Genomic DNA, 19,693 nt, shown 5'->3' on the forward strand with positions numbered 1-19,693 from the left:
GCGATTCTCCTGCCTCAGCCTCTTGAGTAGCTGGGATTACAGGTATGCACCATCATGTCCAGCTAATTTTTTTTTTCTGTATTTTTAGTATTTTTAGTTTCACCATGTTGGCCAGATGGTCTTGAACTCCTGACCTCATGATCCGCCTGCCTCGGCCTCCCAAAGTGCTGGGATAACAGGCATGAGCCACCGCGCCCAGCTGATTCACTTCATTTTGAAGAAAACTCACTTAGCGAAACAATCCAAACTAAAAGAAATCATTTATGTTCAAAGATACATGATATTTTGTTATAATAATGAAATAATTAAAATAACAAACATTTCCAGTAATGGGAGGGAAGATGATTATGTAATATAGGTTGTATCTACCTGAAAAAAATACTACAAAGCCAATAAAAATGATATTTTGCAACTCTTACTAGTGGATAGCAAAAATAAATAAATAAATAAACTAACAGTATTTTCGAAAAGATTGTGATAGTTCAGGCAAGAAGCATGTGATAAAATGTTAAATGAAAAGAGGAGAATTTTTTAAATGCATATATTGTATAACCTCACGTAAAATTTTTGCATTATACATATTTGGGAGGTGTGAGAGAATACACCAATGCATTACTAGCTGTGCCTGGGTTGTAGGATCATAGTGGGTTTTTTCTTTGTTTTTCTACGATGTGAAGCAAACATCATTATTCAGGTTTAAAAACGAAAGGGCAGAAATAGTATTTTATTGCTGGAACAGGGAAAAAGTAGTCCTTAGATACAAGCACTTTGAAGTTACTCAGTAGTCAAACATTTGGCTCAAGTGGTCACACTGTTCAAGGGGACTTCTGGTTAAAATGGTAGTGAAACCCAGGACTTTATTATTTTTGCTTTCTTAAGATGTCCATAAGTTGACAATAAAAGCAATTCAAAAATGTGTAAACCTACAATGATGAAAAGAGCATGAGAGCAAATAACAGACAGTAAAAAACATTGTTTGCTTCCCAAATTAAAGTAGCTTGATGCAATGGAAATTTATGTCTTTTTTTTTTTTTTTTTTTTTTTTTGCTCTTGTTGCCCAGGCTGGAGTGCAATGGCTCCATCTCGGCTCACCGCAACCCCCGCCTCCCGAGTTCTAGCGATTCTCCTGCCTCAGCCTCCAGAGCAGCTGGGATTACAGGCATGCTCCACAGCGCCCGGCTAATTTTTTGTAATTTTAGTAGAGACGGGGGTTTCTCCATGTTGGTCAGGCTGGTCTCAAACTCCCGACCTCAGGTGATCCGCCCGCCTCGGCCTGAGATTTATGTCTTACTCATGTAACAGTAGATTGCAGATTTTTGTGTCAGCAAAGAAAGAGGAACCTGTTTTTTGTCCTTGTGGTGAGTCAAGGTTCCAGGCCCATTCCATCTTATGAATCCATTATCCCCTAAAGCTTGAGAAAGCGCACATTTCTGTAAGGCCTGGAGAAAAACATGCTACTTGCATTCATGATTTATTGATTATAACTAATCATATGGCCTCACTGAGGTGTAAGAAGACTTGGTAAGTACAGACTTTGGCTGGGTAGCTTATTCCCACAGACAACACTGTACTATGGAGGAGGAAACATTAATTTAGGTGGATACCACAGTTATCAACAAAATTTGGGAGACAGAAGGGAGTTGGATAAATAGTAATTGAGTTAGAGTGGACAAAGCTGAAACCTGTTTGCAAGGTGGGAAGCCAACAATAATGAAGTTGATATCACAGATTCTTGGAAGAACTGGCTGGTCGCAGTGGCTCATTCCTGTAATCCCAGCCCTTTGGGAGGCCGAGGTGGGTGAATCACGAGGTCAGGAGTTCAAGACCAGCCTGACCAACATGGTGAAACCACGTCTCTACTAAAAATACAAACATTAGCCGGGCTTGGTGATGTGCGCTTGTGATCCCAGCTACTTGGGAGGCTGACGCACGAGAATCGCTTCAACCTGGGAGGCGGAGTTTGCAGTGAGCCGAGATCGTGCCATTGCACTCCAGCCTGGGGAACAGAGCACGACTCCATCTCAAAAACAAACAAACAAACAAGAAAAAAAGGAGTTATTAGAATCATGTAACCTTAGGCTCATTAGTCTGTACTGCCCCTCCTTCATAGAGGGTTTATTTTGGGAAAACAAGCTCCAGAGATGCTCTTGACTTAAGGATACCAGGTATAATTGAAATTGGGAGTGAAGCGCATATTGAAAATTGGGAGATGGAATGAAAGTCTCTATAGGACACCTGAAGCTCCTTTTCTGTTTCAGAAAGTATGGACAGCTGAGCTTTCTCTACCTCTAGCCCTAAACATGCAGAAGATTGAAAGACTCTGCTCCCCAAGAAAATGGACCATCATAAGAGAACTGACCCATAGATATGGACATATCAAGGGTCTGGATTGAAATGGCCCTGTTTTGGAAATGGCTGGGAAGGGCGGCTTTCTGTTCCTTCTCAAGCCGACAAAGTTGCTCTTCTTTCTTTGCTCAGACGCTTTCCTTCTGCAGACTGCCTTTCCTGACAAGAACAGACTCAGTCTACAGAGTGGTCCTCTGAAGCTGCAAAATAGTGTACAAAGCTGTCACGAGGTTTCCACTGCACAGCTCCATTGTTCCATTTGCTCTGGCGACAGATCTTTCGGTGACCTTCAAAAGCGGCATCGAGATTGACGATGTATAACAATCTGCCGTCAGAAAGCACTGCACGTTGCCCAAGACAGTCACAGACGTCGCAGTTGCCTGGGAGTCACGAAACTCTACTACCACGTTCTCGCTGCTCCATCGCGCCGCCATCTCCCACTCTCGGCCGCCGCGGCCCCAGGACGGCGCCCTCCCATCCACCAGACCCTGGTCCGCCGGCCCCCTGAGCCCTACACAGCCCGCGAGTCAGCCCTGACACATCCAGTCCTCTGCTTCTTTGTGTTTTGATAGAAAAACAAACAAACAAAAAAAAACACCTTGCCAATCCATTTGGCTTATAAAATAATGTATTGTGCACATTTATTATAATGATAATAATTATATAAGAAATAATTTGGGAGAATGGGGTCCAAAATCAGCTATAGTCATGAGGGTTGCACCTGGAAGAGACTGCCTCTCTGATGTTCAAAGTTTGAGAATTAGTCCTTAATGAATAAATGTATATAGTGCAATTTTGAAGTGTAGACTTCCCTTGTTTGAACAGGATAGAATCAGCACTAAACAGAAACCAGTACAATTCTCTATAACAAATTATCTCAGTAGAGGTCAAATTACCCTGTGACAAATACGCACCTGTTCTTCTCCACTGTCTGACCTACTTAGGTCTGCATCAAGTATCCCCAAACTGCTCTGTCAGGAATATACACCCCAGGAGCCCTCTTAGAACTGGTTTAACTAGTATTTTGGCTTGTTATGGGTGCACCTGTGACCTAATTTACAAGACCAAGATTAATTAAATGTTCATGCACAATTAAAAGACAATTTTAGTTCAGTAGTATGATGCTTAATTTCTGCTTATAAAATTCATTTTTTATTAGTTAAAAATTACGCTAGATGACATAGAGAGGAATATCAAGTGCAGAGGATTCTTAGCCTGAGATCCATGGACCTCAAGTGTTTTATGAACACCTTGAGATAGTTTTCAAAATGGTATATGTGTGTATCTAGGGGCATCTTTCTGAGAAAGGGGTTTCCTAGATTTTATTCAATATGATCTGGAGTCCAGAGCAAAAAAATATTGTACAAATCTTTACTAACTTCTTGACATTGGGAATTTGAGGGAGAGGAATTTTCCGTCAGCATTTTATTTTTTGGGAAATAAATAAAATGACTATGAGCAAACATGAAGACCAATTCCCAAACCAATTCCCAAAGACTGGTACCAGTAGCTCCTGGTGCAGAACCAACTTCAGCATGGCAGGGAACAAAGAAATTTTCGGTTATACTGAGGGCAAAAGGACAATGGGAATCTCGTAAGTTCCCCAAAGTCACTTCTGTCGCTCCCTGAAGTTTACAGTTCAAAGCAGATACTTGTGCTCCTAAAACAAACAACCTTGAAGCCCTGGCCTGATCCATGGTCTCAGTCTATCCTTCCACTTTTTCTCAGCTCTTCTTTTACTTCCACTATGGTATGGACGCCCAGACAACCAGTCCACAGACTACATCCCTGTCTTGTATCTCATGGTATGTGAAAAGGTTTGGGCCAACACTGTCTTCTAAATACCATCTTCAATCCCTGCCTAAACTCAACTATCCAGCTTATTTGAGCTTCTCAGTTTATCTAGGCTGTTAGTTTCCAGTCACCTGCAGTTTTCCCTAACTTTCTCTGTGTGGGTGTTACTTTATTCACAGTTTTTAGCCAATATCCCATCACTACAAACTGAAATTTCCACAGGCAGGGCCAATGCTTAATGTCCTGCTCAATTCTGTGTCCACAGCACTAAGGGCAGCAGTGGGCATGGCACAAAAATTTGTCCTTCCTATTTTCAAGTCCGTATACTCTCAGGTCAGTTGTAGGCTGTGCAAGCTGTGTTACTAGGTCTGATAATGTGGCTCATTAAGCAAAAAGAGGAGAATTGCAATTGATGCACATTGCAAGCCAGAGTTCTGAATTCGTTTTGAAGAAATAACTTCATTTGGTCACATTTTTGTTCTTATTCCAGTGAGCAATAATTTCCATTTAATTGGGAAGATAGAAAGGAGAGTTCCCATATATGCCCATACTCAGTTTTCCTAATTATTAAAATCTTACATTGGTATGGTACATTTGTTACAAACAATTAACAAATATGTATACATTATTATTAACTAAAATGAATATGTTAGATTTCCTTCATTTTTACCTAATTTCCTTTCTCTGTTCCAGGATCCTATTCAGAATTCTATGTTATTTTTAGTCATCATGACTCCCTAAGCTCTCTTGGCTGTGGCAGTTCTTAGACTTTCCTTGATTTTGACGATCTTGACAGTTTTGAAGAGTATTGAGCAGGTATTTTGTAGAATGTCCTTCAACTAGCATTTGTCTGATATTTTTCTCATTATTAGATTGGAGTTAGGGGTTGAAGGGAGCAAGACCGCAGAGGTAAAGTGGAGGTTTTTTGTTTGTTTGTTTGTCTTGAGACAGGGTCTCCCTCTGTCACTCAGCCTGGAATGCAGTGGCACCATCTCGGCTCTCTGCAACCTCCGCCTCCCGGGTTCAAGCGATTCTCCTGCCTCAGCCTCCTGAGCAGCTGGGACTACAGGCATCGGCCACCACGCCTGGCTAATTTTTGTATTTTTAGTAGAGACAGGGTTTCACCATGTTGGCCTGGCTGGTCTTGAACTCCTGGCCTCAAGTGATCCAGCTGCCTCGGCCTCCCAAAGTGCTGGGATTACAGGCATAAACCACCATGCTTGGCCTAAAGTGCCATTTTTATCACATTATATCAAGACTATATACTATCAACATGGCTTATCACTGCTGGTGTAGTGCTTTTGGGATTTATTCACCGGTTACTTTCCTACCCTTTTTCATACTGTATTCTGTAGAGCAATCGCTATGCAGAGCCTACAATGAAGGGGTGGAGCTATTTGGAATTCTGCTCAGGAGATTCCTTGAAAAACTGAGATTTGTTGCACATCAGGGAAGCTGTAGGGATTGGTTTGAAGTCTTGTATTTATTGTTGCTCAAATTGTTTCAGCTTTGACCATTACAGGCATGTATTTTTAATATTTTTTTTTCAGAGAGCACAGAACTTGGTGCAAGCCCTAGCCCTTAGAACTGCTCATCTTAAATTCGTTACATGGACCTTCAGTTTTTCAAAAGCCTCCAGTGGGCTAGATTTTTATTGAAAATACTTAGGATCCTCATGCTTCTTGTTCCAGAGGCTGCTGGAAACCACCTTTAGTTATCCCGTTTGGTAAGAGGGTTTCATTCTGTCTTGCATTCTGGTAGTGAGCGGATCAGAAAGTCACAGGGCTGGGAGAAGATGGATTGGATGAGATATGTATGGATATTCTCTTTGCCACTGTACAGCGGCCATTGCAGCTCATGCCGCAGAGCATACGGCCCTACGGGCGGGGCCAATTTTAACCTCGTAGTGACAGTGCCGCCTCATTTAAGCAGGAAGGATTTTTGTCCATGATGCTAGACGTCTCTAGGCAATAAAGTCATTTTGGCAAATGCCGATACCTCTCATGTGATCTTGTTGGGAAGGTTCAGATCCTATCACCTGCGATTATTTACTCTGAAAGACCCTCTGCCTCCTTCCTCAGCCTTTCTGTTTGGCAATATAAGATCGCTTTTATCTCCTGCAATGAACAGTCCTAGACAAGTCACGTCCAGGTCTTGGCACCAGTAAATTTTTACTGCGGAATATTTTGGGAGAGGCTCACAGTTAATCCCATTGAAAAAGACCAAGTCAAAGCTTTATCAGTGAGAAATTAATTACAAAATCCTGCTTTGCAAATATTCGAGCTTTTAACAGTGCTTTACCCTTTGGTATCCACGAGGTGGAGACTTCCCGGGAAGCAGAAAGCATCTTTTGGTGTCCTGTTTTTTGTTTTTTACCCTCGGCAACGCCCTAGCCAGGACTAGTTGACACGCCGCCTCAATTGAAGTCATCCATAATTTATATGTTACGAAATTGAACTTTCAAAAGTGTTCCTAGCGTTAGGAGCAAAGAACGCCGGACAAACGCTCGGGAGGCGGCGAGCATCGCGGTTCTTCCGACAATGCAATCTGTCAGCGCGGCTAGGTTGGTGCCCTCTCCCCCTGCGTCGGGGCAGCCCGGCTGAGGGCCGCCGAACCGAGGCTGGGGAGCCCCGCAGGCTGTTGCTAAGAGTCTAGGGGAGGCACGGACTTACCTTATCTGCCCCTGGAAACAGTTTCGCTCTCGGATCTTGCACGAAGAGCCCTGTGCAAAACGAAAAGGGAACTTGTGTGACAGCGGCAGATAAGGAACTTGAGGGTAGAAACTTACGTTCTTAAAGGGAAGACAGCTTGAATTCAGAAATGAAGATATATTCCTTCAGGAAGGAGCGTTAGAAAAGACAGCCATCGCGAGGTTCCATGGTGTAATGGTTAGCACTCTGGACTCTGAATCCAGCGATCCGAGTTCAAATCTCGGTGGAACCTGCGGGTTTTTTTCTCTTGCTTCCTCACTATTTTTTTCTTTCTAAAATAAATTTCCCTCTTAGATATGATTGGCAGGAATCTCCAGTTCATATGAACCCAAAGTATGACGCGGGCTCTGTACGGGGCCCACTGACTCTCTGCTCTATCTTCAGAGCAGGAAACCCTTCCTCATACCTCCTTCCTTTTACTACCCTCCTCACCACCACCTAACAGATATTCTAATGCCTAAAATAATTGGAGTTGAGTTAAACTTTTTATTTGATTTATTGCTTTATGAAATGCGGTTAATTCACTTCAGAGGACAAAAAGGACTCAACAGATTTGAGGGAGAGGAAAGATTCTTGTACGTATCTTTTTCCCAAGAGAAGGAGGCTTTATAATGCAATCACTAGAATTTCTAAGTGTTTCATTTGCCACTGAGAAACAAGGATTCGTGAAAATAAATCTGTACTTTAAATAAAAATTGCTTAAACTCTCTTAGGTATTTGAACACTATTGGATCCTCACATGGTAACTTCAACCACTGTCAACATGGTAAGTAAATATCCAGATACACCTTCTAAGTGCTTCCGTGGTGCTCTGTTGGTCATTTCTATGACATTAACCCACTACACAGAATTGCTGTCAGTGATGAATATGTCCCATAGAATGATAGAGCTTTAAAATTGTATCCTAGGATGTCTCCGTGATTATTTTGTCTTCATAAAACTAAATGTCTCTTGTTGCAAGTTAGTTTATTTCCTGGTGAATGTTTGGATTTGCTACAACTTAAGGAAAGACAAAGAAGTTACTGCGTCTCTGAAGAAGTCAGGCTGAAGTGCTTTCCTTAGTTTGATCTTATCTATTAGTATTTATAAAATTGTGTATTTTAATTGCGGATACAGGGTATCAGGCTATATATTATAATCTTTTTTCATTTAATCTTGTATTGCTAAAAGTAGTCATCTCTTTTGTTGTATGTAGCTACCATTCATTCATTGATTTCATGTTAGCTGCTGTGTAATATGAACGTGCCACAGCTCATTCATTCATCTTTCCATTAATGGGAAACCTGGAGTTGTTTATAATATAAATTTGATTTTGAATTATGGCAGTTCTTGGGTCACAAAAATTAAAAATTATTTTACTGCAGAGGAAATTCCTGATTCTGCAACCATACATTTAATGGAGAATTTATAACTTTGAGTTGTCATTTTCATTTTCCAAATGCTTCCACACATAATGATTATTTGCCCTTTTATATTGTACTACCCATTCCTTCTGATTCCTCATGCATTTTCTAGTGTTAACTGCTAGCAGCATTATGTTCCCCAGCATGGAATGCCTTCGCTAGGGCTTATGCCACCACTGCCTCTAAAAGCTTAAATATCTACCTGCACTTAGCAGATATCTATTCATTACCCTTACCAATGCAAATGTTGCAAGAAAATAGATGCTTACCTTTAATTTAGATGGATCTAATTTGTTTCTAAACATTTCTTCATAGACTTTATTATACTTGCATAAAGATTTATCATGATAAAATACATAATTTTGGAGTTTTTCTCCCTTGTTTATATACATGTTTCTTCTGAAAGAAGAAATACATCTGACTGGCAAAACTTAGGGCACATGCCTGCCATCCTAGCTACATAGAAGCCTAGGAAATTGTTTTAGACAGTTTGGACTGCTATAACTATATAATGTCGGTTGACTTAAAAAACAAACATTTATTTCTCACAATTCTGAAGGCTGGGAAACCCAAAATCAAGGTTCCAGCTGATTCAATGTCTGGTGAGCCCTCCCTTCTTCATTTGCAGCTTACTGTCCTCTTGCTCTATCCTCACATAGTGGAGGCAGAGACAGAGAGAGAAAGAGAGAGAGAAGGAAAGAGAGAGAGAGGCTTCCACATATGAATTTGAGGGGGACACAAACATTCAGTCCATAGCAGGAATTTAGTTATGACAGTACCATTGAGGATGCACAGTTCATTGGTAGAGAATTCTCCCTAGTCATATGAAGTCTTAGGCATATTAGACCACCATATTCATCAATATGATTATCTATAATTTCTTTTCTTCCTAAACTTTTCTTTTTCCATCAATTTTCTCTTTCATTATGATTCAGCCACAGAATCTGTTAAAATAGGCCGTGCACAGTGGTTCATGCCTATAATTTCCAGTTTCAGAGGGTGAGGTGGGTGGGTCACTTAAGGCCAGGAGTTGGTGACCAGCCTGAGCAACATGGTGAGTCCCTGTCTCTACAAAACTAATATTTGTTAAATAATCTGTTAAAATATTAGTTAATAATTACTAAATTTTGAGATGTAGAAACAAAATGGAACTAAAATGATGAATAACAGTAACACACAAAATGGGATGTTGTAATAAGGATCAAATTATACTGGAGAAATTTATCATAATAAAAGATAATTTTTAGAACTGTTTACTAAAGTTATAATTCATGCAAATGCTGAATGAATGACTATGAAATTCGTACTTGTCTGAGGTCATGGCCAAAGCTACACAGTAGTGCCCCTTTGCTCTGAATAAAATGCCAGGATGTAAAAATTTAAGAATTTTATTGAAAAACTAATTATTATTAGCATTATATTTAACGTATTATGTTTTATATTAATATATTACTATAAGAATTGTATTATAATCAAAACTTTACTGGTCAAAATTTCAAAGGTTGATATCATTGTATATCAATATCATTTACTAGATTTTTCTTCAGTCACCCTACAGCACAGCTGGGCCAAAAAATAGATGCCCACTTTTAGCTTAGATGGACTTCATTGCTTCTAAACATTTCCTCTTTTCTTCAAAGACTTTATTATACTTGCATAAACAAAGATTTATCATGATATAATACAAAATTTTGGAACGTTTCCCCCTTGTGAAAGTTTAATGTGACAAAATAGACATTTTGCTTTTAAATTATTGTGACGAAATGGAAAAAATTGTCAAATAGAACTTTTGTTTAAAGACTCAAGGCTGATACAGAAAATAGTTTTTGAAGGTATTTTTAAATATTCTAGAAATGAAGAATTAAGATATAATTACAACTTTATTATTCTTCATTTTATTCTAATGTGAATATTTATAATATTGGTTGAGAATAAAAGTATATGATGTTCTTCCTATACAGCAATCTAAAGAACTCCTATATTTGTATTAACTTCTTTATATTAATTTCAATTTTATTAATTCTTAATATTACATAAAATATAAAGTAAAGTTTTTCACAAATTATTAATTATTGAAGCATTTTATCCCTAAAATAGTAAAAATCCATTCATATTTCAATGATTGACAGTATCTTAACAAATAAAGCTCACAAGGAGATTTTCACTCAATGCTTAGTAGCTAAAATTCTTATTCTTGTACTAAACAATAACAGTACTAATAAATAAATAAATAAATAAAATAAGACAACTATACTATTCAGATAATAAAACTAAACCTGGCCTTTTCTACCTGTGGACGCTGCTGAGGAAGCACTGTTAAATGTCTTTCTTCCCACTGCCATCATATTCTAAGTCAGTGTCTCCTAAAGAGCCTGAACAGCTGCTGAAGCTTTTCATTGTCATTGGAGGGTTGAGTTTTGTGTTTTTTGTTTTTTGTTTTTTGTTTTTTTTTGAGACAGTATCCTTCTGTCTCCAAGCTGGAGGAGTGCAGTGGTGCAATCTGGGATCGCTGCAACCTCCGCCTCTTGAGTTCAAGTGATTCTCCTGCCTCAGCCTCCCCAGTAGCTGAGACTACAGGCGGGCACCACCACGCCCGGCTAATTGTGTGTGTGTGTGTGTGTGTGTGTGTGTATAGTACAGACGGGGTTTCACTATGTTGGCCAGGCTGGCCTCCCAGAGTGCTAGGATTACAGGCATGAGCCACTGCAGGGTTGAGGGTTGAGCTTTGAAACAACTGATGAGAGCCTGAGGAGCCATTTTGAGCAATAGGGAACGCTCACAGACTGTGTAGTAAAGAAAGATCCAAACACCAAGCACTCCAGGGGCTTTGGGTTTGTCACATATGCCACTATGGAAAAGGTGGATGCAGCCATGAATGCAAGGCCACACAAGGTGGATGGAAGATTTGTGGAATCAAAGAGAGCTGTTTCAAGAGAAGATTCTCAAAGACCAGGTGCCCACTTAACTGTGATAAAGATGTTAAAGAAGAACTGAAGAACATAAACTAAGAGATTGTATTGAACAGTATGGAAAAATTGAAGTGATTGAAATCATGACTGACCGAGGCAGTGGCAAGAATAGGGGCTTTGCCTTGTAACTTTTGATGACCATGACTCCATGGATAGGATTGTCATTCAGAAATACCATACTGTGAATGGCCACAACTGTGACTTTAGGAAAGCCCTGTCAAAGCAAAAGATGGTTAGTGCTTCATCCAGCCAAAGAGGTCCAAGTGGTTCTGGAAACTTTCGTGGTGGCGTTGGAGGTGGTTTTGGTGAGAATGACAACTTCGGTCATGGAGGAAACTTCAGTGGTTGTGCTGCCTTTTGTGGCAGATGTGGTGGTGGTAGATATGGTGGCAGTGGGAATGGCTATAATGGATTTGATAATGATGGAAGCAATTTTGGAGGTGGTGGAAGCTACAATGATTTTGGCAATTACAACGATCGGTCTTTAAGTTTTGGACCCATAAAGGGAGGAAACTTTGGAGGCAGAAGCTCTGGTCCCTATGGTGGTGGAGGCCAATACTTTGCCAAACCATGAAACCAAGGTGGCTATGGCAGTTCCAGTAGCAGCAGTAGCTATGGCAGTGGTAGAAGATTTTAATTACTACCAGGAAACAAAGCTTACCAGGAAAGGAGAGTCAAAGAAGTGACAGGGAAGCTGCAGATTACAACCGATTTGTGAACTCAGCCAAGCCCAGTGGTGGAAGGGCCTAACTGCTACAAAGAAGACATGTATTAGACAAATACTCATGTGTATGGGCAAAAAACTTGAAGACTGTATTTGTGACTAATTGTATAATAGGTTATTTTAGTTTCTGTTCTGAGGAAAGTATAAATCATTGCAACAAAGGGTTTTAATGTTGTGGTTTTTTTTTTTTTTTTTTGCACCTATGCTGTTGGATGCCAAATGTAATAGTCTAATCATGACTCTGAATAAATGTGTCTCTTTTAAAAATGTGCTGTGTAAAGTTAGTCTACTCTGAAGCCATCTTGGTAAATTTCCCCAACAGTGTGAAGGGAATTCCTTCAGGGTGATGCCACATTGTATTTGGAATTTGTATACGACCTGCTTGGGTGGAGAAGCCATTATCTTCAGTAACCTTGGTGTAGTTGAACTGATAGTGTTGTGACTTGAAGTTCACCATTAAAAGAGTTCACCCGGCCAGGCGCGGTGGCTCACATTTGTAATTCCAGCACTTTAGAAGGCTGAGGCAGGAGAATCGCTTGAACCCAGAAGGCAGATGTTACAGTGAGAAGAGGTCGTGTCATTGCACCCCAGCCTGGGCGACAGAGTGAGACTCCATCTCAAAAAAAAAAAAAAAAAAAATTAGGCTCAAGGACTCCAGAAATAACATGGAAGTAGATATCTGGCTATTTGACTTTCATTCTGGACTGGGGGTAGGGGGTTCTTTACAGCCTGAGGCAATGAAAGTCTGAGCTCCCTATTCTGCTTTCTTCGAGAAGTGTGTGTGTGTGTGTGTGTGTGTGTGTTGGAGGTAAAGGGAAAGCACCTTGTTACAGCTTGATGGAAGTCTAGATTCCCCACTTTGCCTTTGCTGTTGTGTGTGAAGGTTTGGACGACAGTTTTTTTTTTCCTCTTCCAGCTTCCCAAGAGCAGAAGTCCCTAGAAATGGAGTTTGTAACTCCACTGAATACGCAAAATTAGCTAAAAAAATCACAAGTCATAAAACAAAACAAAAATTTAAAAAATGTAAAACTTTTAGAAGTAGAGTCAGGCTTCGGCCGGGCGCGGTGGCTCAGGCCTGTAATCCCAGCACTTTGGGAGGCCGAGGAGGGTGGATCACGAGGTTAGGAGATGGAGACCATCCTGTCTAACTCAGTGAAACCCCGTCTCTTCTAAAAATACAAAAAATCAACCGGGCGTGTTGGCGGGCGCCTGTAGTCCCGGCTACTCTGGAGGCTGAGGGAGGAGAATGGCGTGAGCCCGGGAGGCAGAGCTTGCAGTGAGCCAAGATCGCGCCACTGCACTCCAGGGTTTGGTCCAAGAATCTTAATTTTTTTTTTTTTTTGGAGTTTTTTTTTGCCAGGTGAGTGCAATGGATGATCTCAGTGGGTTGAAGCGATTCTCCTGTCTCAGCTTCCCGAGTAGCTGGGATTACAGGCATATGCCACCACGCTCGGCTAATTTGGTATTTTTAGTAGAGACAGGGTTTCTTCATGTTGATCAGGCTAGCCTCAAACTCCTGACCTCAGGTGATCCGCCCGCCTCGGCCTCCCAAAGTGCTGGGATTACAGGCCTGAGCCACTGCGCCCGGAAAGACTGTTATTGTTATTATTATTATTATTATTTTGAGACAGAGTCTCTCTCTGTAACCCAGGCTGGAGTGCAGTGGTGCGATTTCGGCTCACTGCAAGCTCTGCCTCCCGGGTTCACGCCATTCTCCTGCCTCAGCCTCCCAAGTAGCTGGGAATACAGGCGCCCACCAACACGCCCGGCTAATTTTTTTGTATTTTTAGTAGAGACGGGATTTCACCGTGTTAGCCAGGATGATCTCCATCTCCTGCCCTCGTGATCCGCCCGTCTCGGCCTCCCAAAGTGCTGGGATTGCAGGCTTGAGCCACCGCGCCCGGCCTAAAAGATTATTTTACATTAGGGAAGTGTTCTCAGCCTCCTGTTCATTCGCCCTTGCTTATTTTGATTCTGTGTATTATGCAGCACAAACATTCACTGCCTTTTCTTTTCTTTTTTCTTTTTTTTTAGACAGAGACTCGCTCTGTCACCCAGGCTGGAGTGCAGTGGTACGATCTCGGCTCACTGCAACCTCCCCCTCCCAGGTTCAAGTGATTCTCCTGCCTCAGCCTCCGGAGTAGCTGGGATTGCAGGCGCAGGACACCACACCCGGCTAATTTTAGTATTTTTAGTAGAGACAGGGTTTCACCATGTTGGTCAGGCTGGTCTTGAACTCCTGACCTCGTGATCCACCCGCCTCAGCCTCTCATAGTGCTGGGATTACAGGTCTGAGCCACCCCGCCTGGCCTGCCTTTTCTACCTTTAGGGACACTATGCTGTATTAACTATCTTCAGGGCTCTGTAGGTTAAGCCCCCTCTGCTTAAATAGCCAGATAATCATTATTGTATGGATTGTCACCCATGTTTTCAACTTAAAAACACATGAATCATCACACAAACATTTTACAACGTCATCCGCGCCATAGAGATTTTTAAAACATCTATCTCAAGAACTCATATAAGAACCAGAAATTTTTAGCAATTATATGTCACTTTGTTTCAGACACTCCTTGAGCACTCATACCACTCAAGCCAGGGTCCTCCTTGCCAGCTAGTCAGTGAGTAATATAGTTTTCAAATCACATTTTACCATCTGCTTTCACAGACCTCTTCTGATACCAGCTGTGAAAGTTTGGGATCTCTGGAAAGCAAACACTAAGATGCGTTAGAAGTGCAAGAGGTTATTGACAATAATGCCCATAACAATAAACAAAGAGGAGAAAGAAAGATGAATGCAGGAAGAGCTTTCAGACCATGGTGTGGGTCTGGCATGGGCAAAATTAGAGAAGGAAGAAAGTAGGATTGAGTAGAAAAAGCCTGAGATTTTGGCACAGCTCTGAGAAAGTCTTGTCCAGCTTTGGTATAAAGATTGCCCATGGATGAGACCCCAGCCAAGCGGAAATGGCCAGGCTTTAGCATACACCCACTCTGCTCACCAAAAAGAAAATAACCTCAGTTTGAACACTGTAGAAGACGGTAAAAGTGCTGTAGCTGAAGATGGTAAAAGTGCCTTGGAGGCTGTCAGCGGACAGCATTTCTTGCAACTGAAAACAAGTTCTTCCTTGAAGGAAGATCTGAGCAGCGCACCTCCATGGCCACAGAAATTTTACAATACACATTTAATGACATTTCAGTATAGATAAATATGATTTAAACAAATCTATTTACCTAAATGACAAATATAGAACACTACACTCAACTAAAAATATACATTATTTACTTATTAAAAGATACTGTATTGTGTATATTTGATGCTAACAACATGATGCTATGAAATATATGTAGATAGTAAAATGATTGTTCCAATGAGGCAAACATCTCACATAGTTACATTTTTTTTGGACAAGAGCATCTAAACTCTACTCATTTAACAAAAATCCCTAATATAATACAATTCGATTCACTAGAGTCCTCATGTTGTACATTAGTTCTCTAGACTTGTTCATGCTACATATCTGCTACTTTGTATCCTTTAACTTATATTACCCTATTTCTTTTCTCCTCACCCACACCTGGCAACCAATTTTTTATTCTCTCTGTACGTTTGACCTTTTTTTTAAATATATATATCCACATATAAGTAAGATCTCACAATATATTTCTTTCTATGTCTGGCTTATTTCACTGAGCATAATGTCCTCCAGGGTCATCCATGTTGTGGCAAATGGCAGGATCTCCTTTTTTAAGGCTGAGTAATATCACACACACACACACACACACACACACACACACACACACACAGATTCTTTATCCATTAATCTATTGACAGACATAGGTTGTTTCCATATCTTGGCTATTGTGAATAGCACTTCAGTGAATGTGGGAGTGCAGATGTCTTTATGAGGTAGTAATTGTATCTCCTTTGGGTTCATATCCAGGAGAGGAATTGCTGGGTCATATGGTAGTTCTATGTTTAATTTCTTTAGAAACATTCATGCTGTTTTCCATAATGACTGCACAAATCTACATTCTCACCAACAGTGTACTAGGGTTCCCTTTTCTCCACACCCTTGCCAACATTTGTTGTCTCTTGTCTTTTTGGTAATAGCCATCGTAACAGGTGTGAAGTAATATCTTATAGTGGTTTAATATTGCATTTTCCTGATGATTAATGTTGAGCACCTTTTCATATGCATATTGGCCCTTTTATGTCTTCTTTGACGAAATTGTCTGTTCAGATCCTTTGCCCATTTTTCATGAAACTGTAGTGCTGCCAGCTGTGCTCAGAAGGTAAGTCTCTTTGACCATTTTTTAATCAGGTTATTTGTTTTTCTGCTATGGAGTTGTAAGAGTTTTTTATAAATTTTGAATGTTAACTCCTTTTCCCCAGTCCATAAGTTGCCTTTTTATTTTGTTGATTGTTTTCTTTGCTGTGCAGAAACTTTGTAGTTTGGTGTGGTCCCATTTATTTATTTTTGTTTTTGTATCCTGGACATTTGGCATGATATCCAAAAAATTATTGCCAAGGCCAATGACAAGGAGCTTTCCCCCTGTTTTCTTATGGAAGTTTTGTGTTCAGGTCTTATGTTTAGGTGTTTTTTCCATTTTGAGTTGATTTTTGTCTATAGTATAAGAGTCTAATTTTATTCTTTTGCATGTGGAAATCCAGTTTTCCAAGCATCATTTATTGGAGATTATTCTTTCCCCCATTGTGTCCTCTTGATGCCCTTGTCAAAAATTAGTTGACAGTATATGTTTGAGTTTTTTTCTGGGCTGTCTATTCTGTTGCATTGGTCTGTTTCTGTTTCTATGCAGAAATGATTATGCTGCTATCAGAACAATATGTCTTGATTATTTTAGCTTTATAATATAATTTTAAAGCAGCAAGTGTGCTGCCTCCAACTTTGTTTTTCTTTCTCAGTATTGCTATAGCTATTTGGGGTGTGTGTGTGTGTGTGTGTGTGTGATTCCATAAGAATTTTAGGATTATTTTTTCTACTTCTGTGAATAATGTCCCTTTGGAATTTTGATAAGGACTGTACTGAATTTGTATATTTCTTTGGATGGCCTGGACATTTTAACACTATTAATTATTCTAATTCGTGAACATTGGATATCTTTCCATTTATTTATGTTGTCTTTAATTTCTTTCAACATTTTATAGTTTTCAGTGTAAAAATCTTTCATCTCCTTGGTCAAATTTATTCCTAAGTATTTTATTTTTTGATGCTATCATAAGTGAGATTGTTTTCTTAATTTGTTTTTCAGTTAGGTCATTATTTTTGTATAGAAATACTACTGATTATTTATATGTTGATTTACGTATTATTTTTAAATACCCTTGGTGGGCCCTAATGCAAGTCTTTAAAAATGTACAAGGATTGAAATGACACGGAACATATTCTGTGAGCCCAGCATAATAAAAATAAAATCAATATCAGAAATAAAATGGAAAACCCCAAAATGTTACTAAATGAAAACACACTCATTCAAAGCCATAGCTTAAAGAAATCACATTTAGTTAAAATGAATGATAATCAAAATAAGATATATAAAAATTTGTGTAATGCAGCTAAACTGTGCCCAAAGTCTAATTTACAGTTCTACTTGCATATATTAGAATAAAGATGTTTTAATATTTGATGTTAAAGCTTTTTTCTCAGTAATTTAGAGGAAAACAGCAAATTAAAATATTAGAAGCAAGATTATAAAAAGATAGAACACACACACACACAAAACAAACAGAGAGCATCAACAAAGCCATAAACAGGCATTTAGGGAGGATTGGCAAAATTATTGTTCTAAATCAAGGATTGTTCAACAAAAGGAAAAGAAAACAGAAAATACTAATACCAGGAATAAATATAGGATAACATTACATTTTATATATGGACATCAAGAATATACTAAGAATACAGTATGAACAATGTTTTGTAAATAGATTTGACAATTTAGGACAGATTCCTTTCAAGAGATGATTTACCAAAACTGACAGAATAAGAAATTAAGACCTTGAGTTTACTCCTCATCTCTCTTTCTTCTACCCGGAAACCACACCGAGTAAATCTACTTTTTGTTTCCCAGAATCGTTTGTGAAGCTCAGATAAGCATTCAAGGGGCATTTAAATAAGTGGGAACTTAAAAAAGAAAAAAAAAGGTAGCAAAACTCTACCTTTGATTTGAGATGCGGTGGGAGTTGTTTACTGGAGGTCAAAGGGGGAGCTGTCAAGGGGAAAAGATGAAGTTTCTCAGAGGCAATACCAGGCTCTCAAACTGACAATAAGTGGATTTCTAGTGTATCTTCTTACTAAGTGTAGCCTCTTACTGGGCTACGACTGAAATACTAGTGTATTTCCTTTCAGTAAATAGAAGTGCATCTCACTCCTTTTATCAATTGCAGAATCTTCCATTGTACGGATCTTCCAAAATTTATTTTAAAAGTCAAACATCGATGGCCGTTTGAGGTTGTTCAAATCATTGCTACAACTCAAAATTCTGCAGCAAATGTTAGAGCGCGTCGCAATTGTTGCGGGTGTCTCCTGGAACACCATCAGAAGCGGACGGAGCAGGAAGCTTGGTCTCTGGGAATGCCTCCTGCGTAGTCTCCTTCCATCAAAACATCAGAATAAGGGGTCCTCCCAGGTCCGAGGATAAAGTGTTACTTGTCAGTTTGCCACAACAGCATGATAGTCATCTAACTGATGTCAAAAAATAAGAAACACTGACAGCGAATACACTTTTTGGCAGAAAATTTGACCTTTCCAAGGGAGCTAAAGTTCAGTACAGTGACTTATGCTAATGGACAAAGCATCCTTCACGTAGTCGTGGCCGAGTGGTTAAGGCGATGGACTAGAAATCCATTGGGGTTTCCCCACGCAGGTTCGAATCCTGCCGATTACGGTCCCTTTCTTGTTGGAAAGGGAGTCTACTGACACCTTGCCGGGTTGAAAGTCTGTTATTGTCTCTCAGGAAGAAGGTTGCTTGTTCCAACCTATAAGCTTTTCCTCTTTATGGACCCGCTAAAAACACTCCATGTCTCTGAAACAATGAGGAAATGTCATACAAAAAAAGAAAAAGTACTTCTATCACAGTCGTATTAATGTTTTCCTTTGCCTTAAGAAGAGCTCAGGGTGATGTTTTTCTGTTTTCTGAAACAGATGCCCCATTTTGAAGACAGCTTTCCATAGAGAAAAAAATTGCTAGGAGTGTTTGTGTCTCGCAGAATTGTCCCCTTATTAGGGACCTTCTCCAGTCAAGCAAATGCCCTGGTTTAACGTAGAAAAGGTCCAGGAAATCCATGATCAAATACAAGTGAAAGCGACTCACAGGCATGGTCACCAAGATGAGAATCTATGTTGAGCATTTATACGCAAACCACTACATAATAAAAGATAATTGAGTAAAGCAATTTTTTTCATAACCCAATTAAAAAAAAAATCAACGACGTCAAGTGGAGTGGCCTGTCCTGAGGTCCAGGAGAGTGGTGAAGCAAGAGTGACTAAAACCGCGGTGAGGTTGTGATTATATCCTGAGCACAGAAAGAGCCCCAGCTCAGATGCAGAATCTCATTGTGATGAACAATTATGGGTTAATGTATTGACCAAAAGAATGTTGACCACAACTGAGTACCTTCCTAGGAATTCCTAGGGGAATTCATGCATCACTGACTTGGCAGCTTAAGTGGAGCTTGTCCTCACCTCTCTTCTGCAAATCTTCAAAGAGTTGTGATTTATTTTACCTCAT

General features: G+C 39.9%; 2 non-coding genes and 1 pseudogene across 2 annotated transcripts; all 3 read left to right on the forward strand.

The window, feature by feature from the left end:
• The first annotated feature begins 7,011 nt into the window (after positions 1–7,011).
• TRNAQ-CUG (transfer RNA glutamine (anticodon CUG)) lies at positions 7,012–7,083 on the forward strand. Its single transcript has one exon. It is a non-coding gene; the product is annotated as a tRNA-Gln (tRNA).
• A 3,491-nt stretch (positions 7,084–10,574) lies between these two features.
• Positions 10,575–11,860, forward strand: LOC116459763 (heterogeneous nuclear ribonucleoprotein A1-like; annotated as a pseudogene).
• Positions 11,861–18,768: 6,908 nt separating this feature from the next.
• TRNAS-AGA (transfer RNA serine (anticodon AGA)) lies at positions 18,769–18,850 on the forward strand. The gene has a single exon. It is a non-coding gene; the product is annotated as a tRNA-Ser (tRNA).
• The last annotated feature ends 843 nt before the right edge of the window (positions 18,851–19,693 follow it).

The sequence above is a fragment of the Hylobates moloch genome, unplaced genomic scaffold, assembly GCF_009828535.3.
Source record: "Hylobates moloch isolate HMO894 unplaced genomic scaffold, HMol_V3 SCAFFOLD_20, whole genome shotgun sequence".
Lineage (NCBI taxonomy): Eukaryota > Metazoa > Chordata > Mammalia > Primates > Hylobatidae > Hylobates > Hylobates moloch.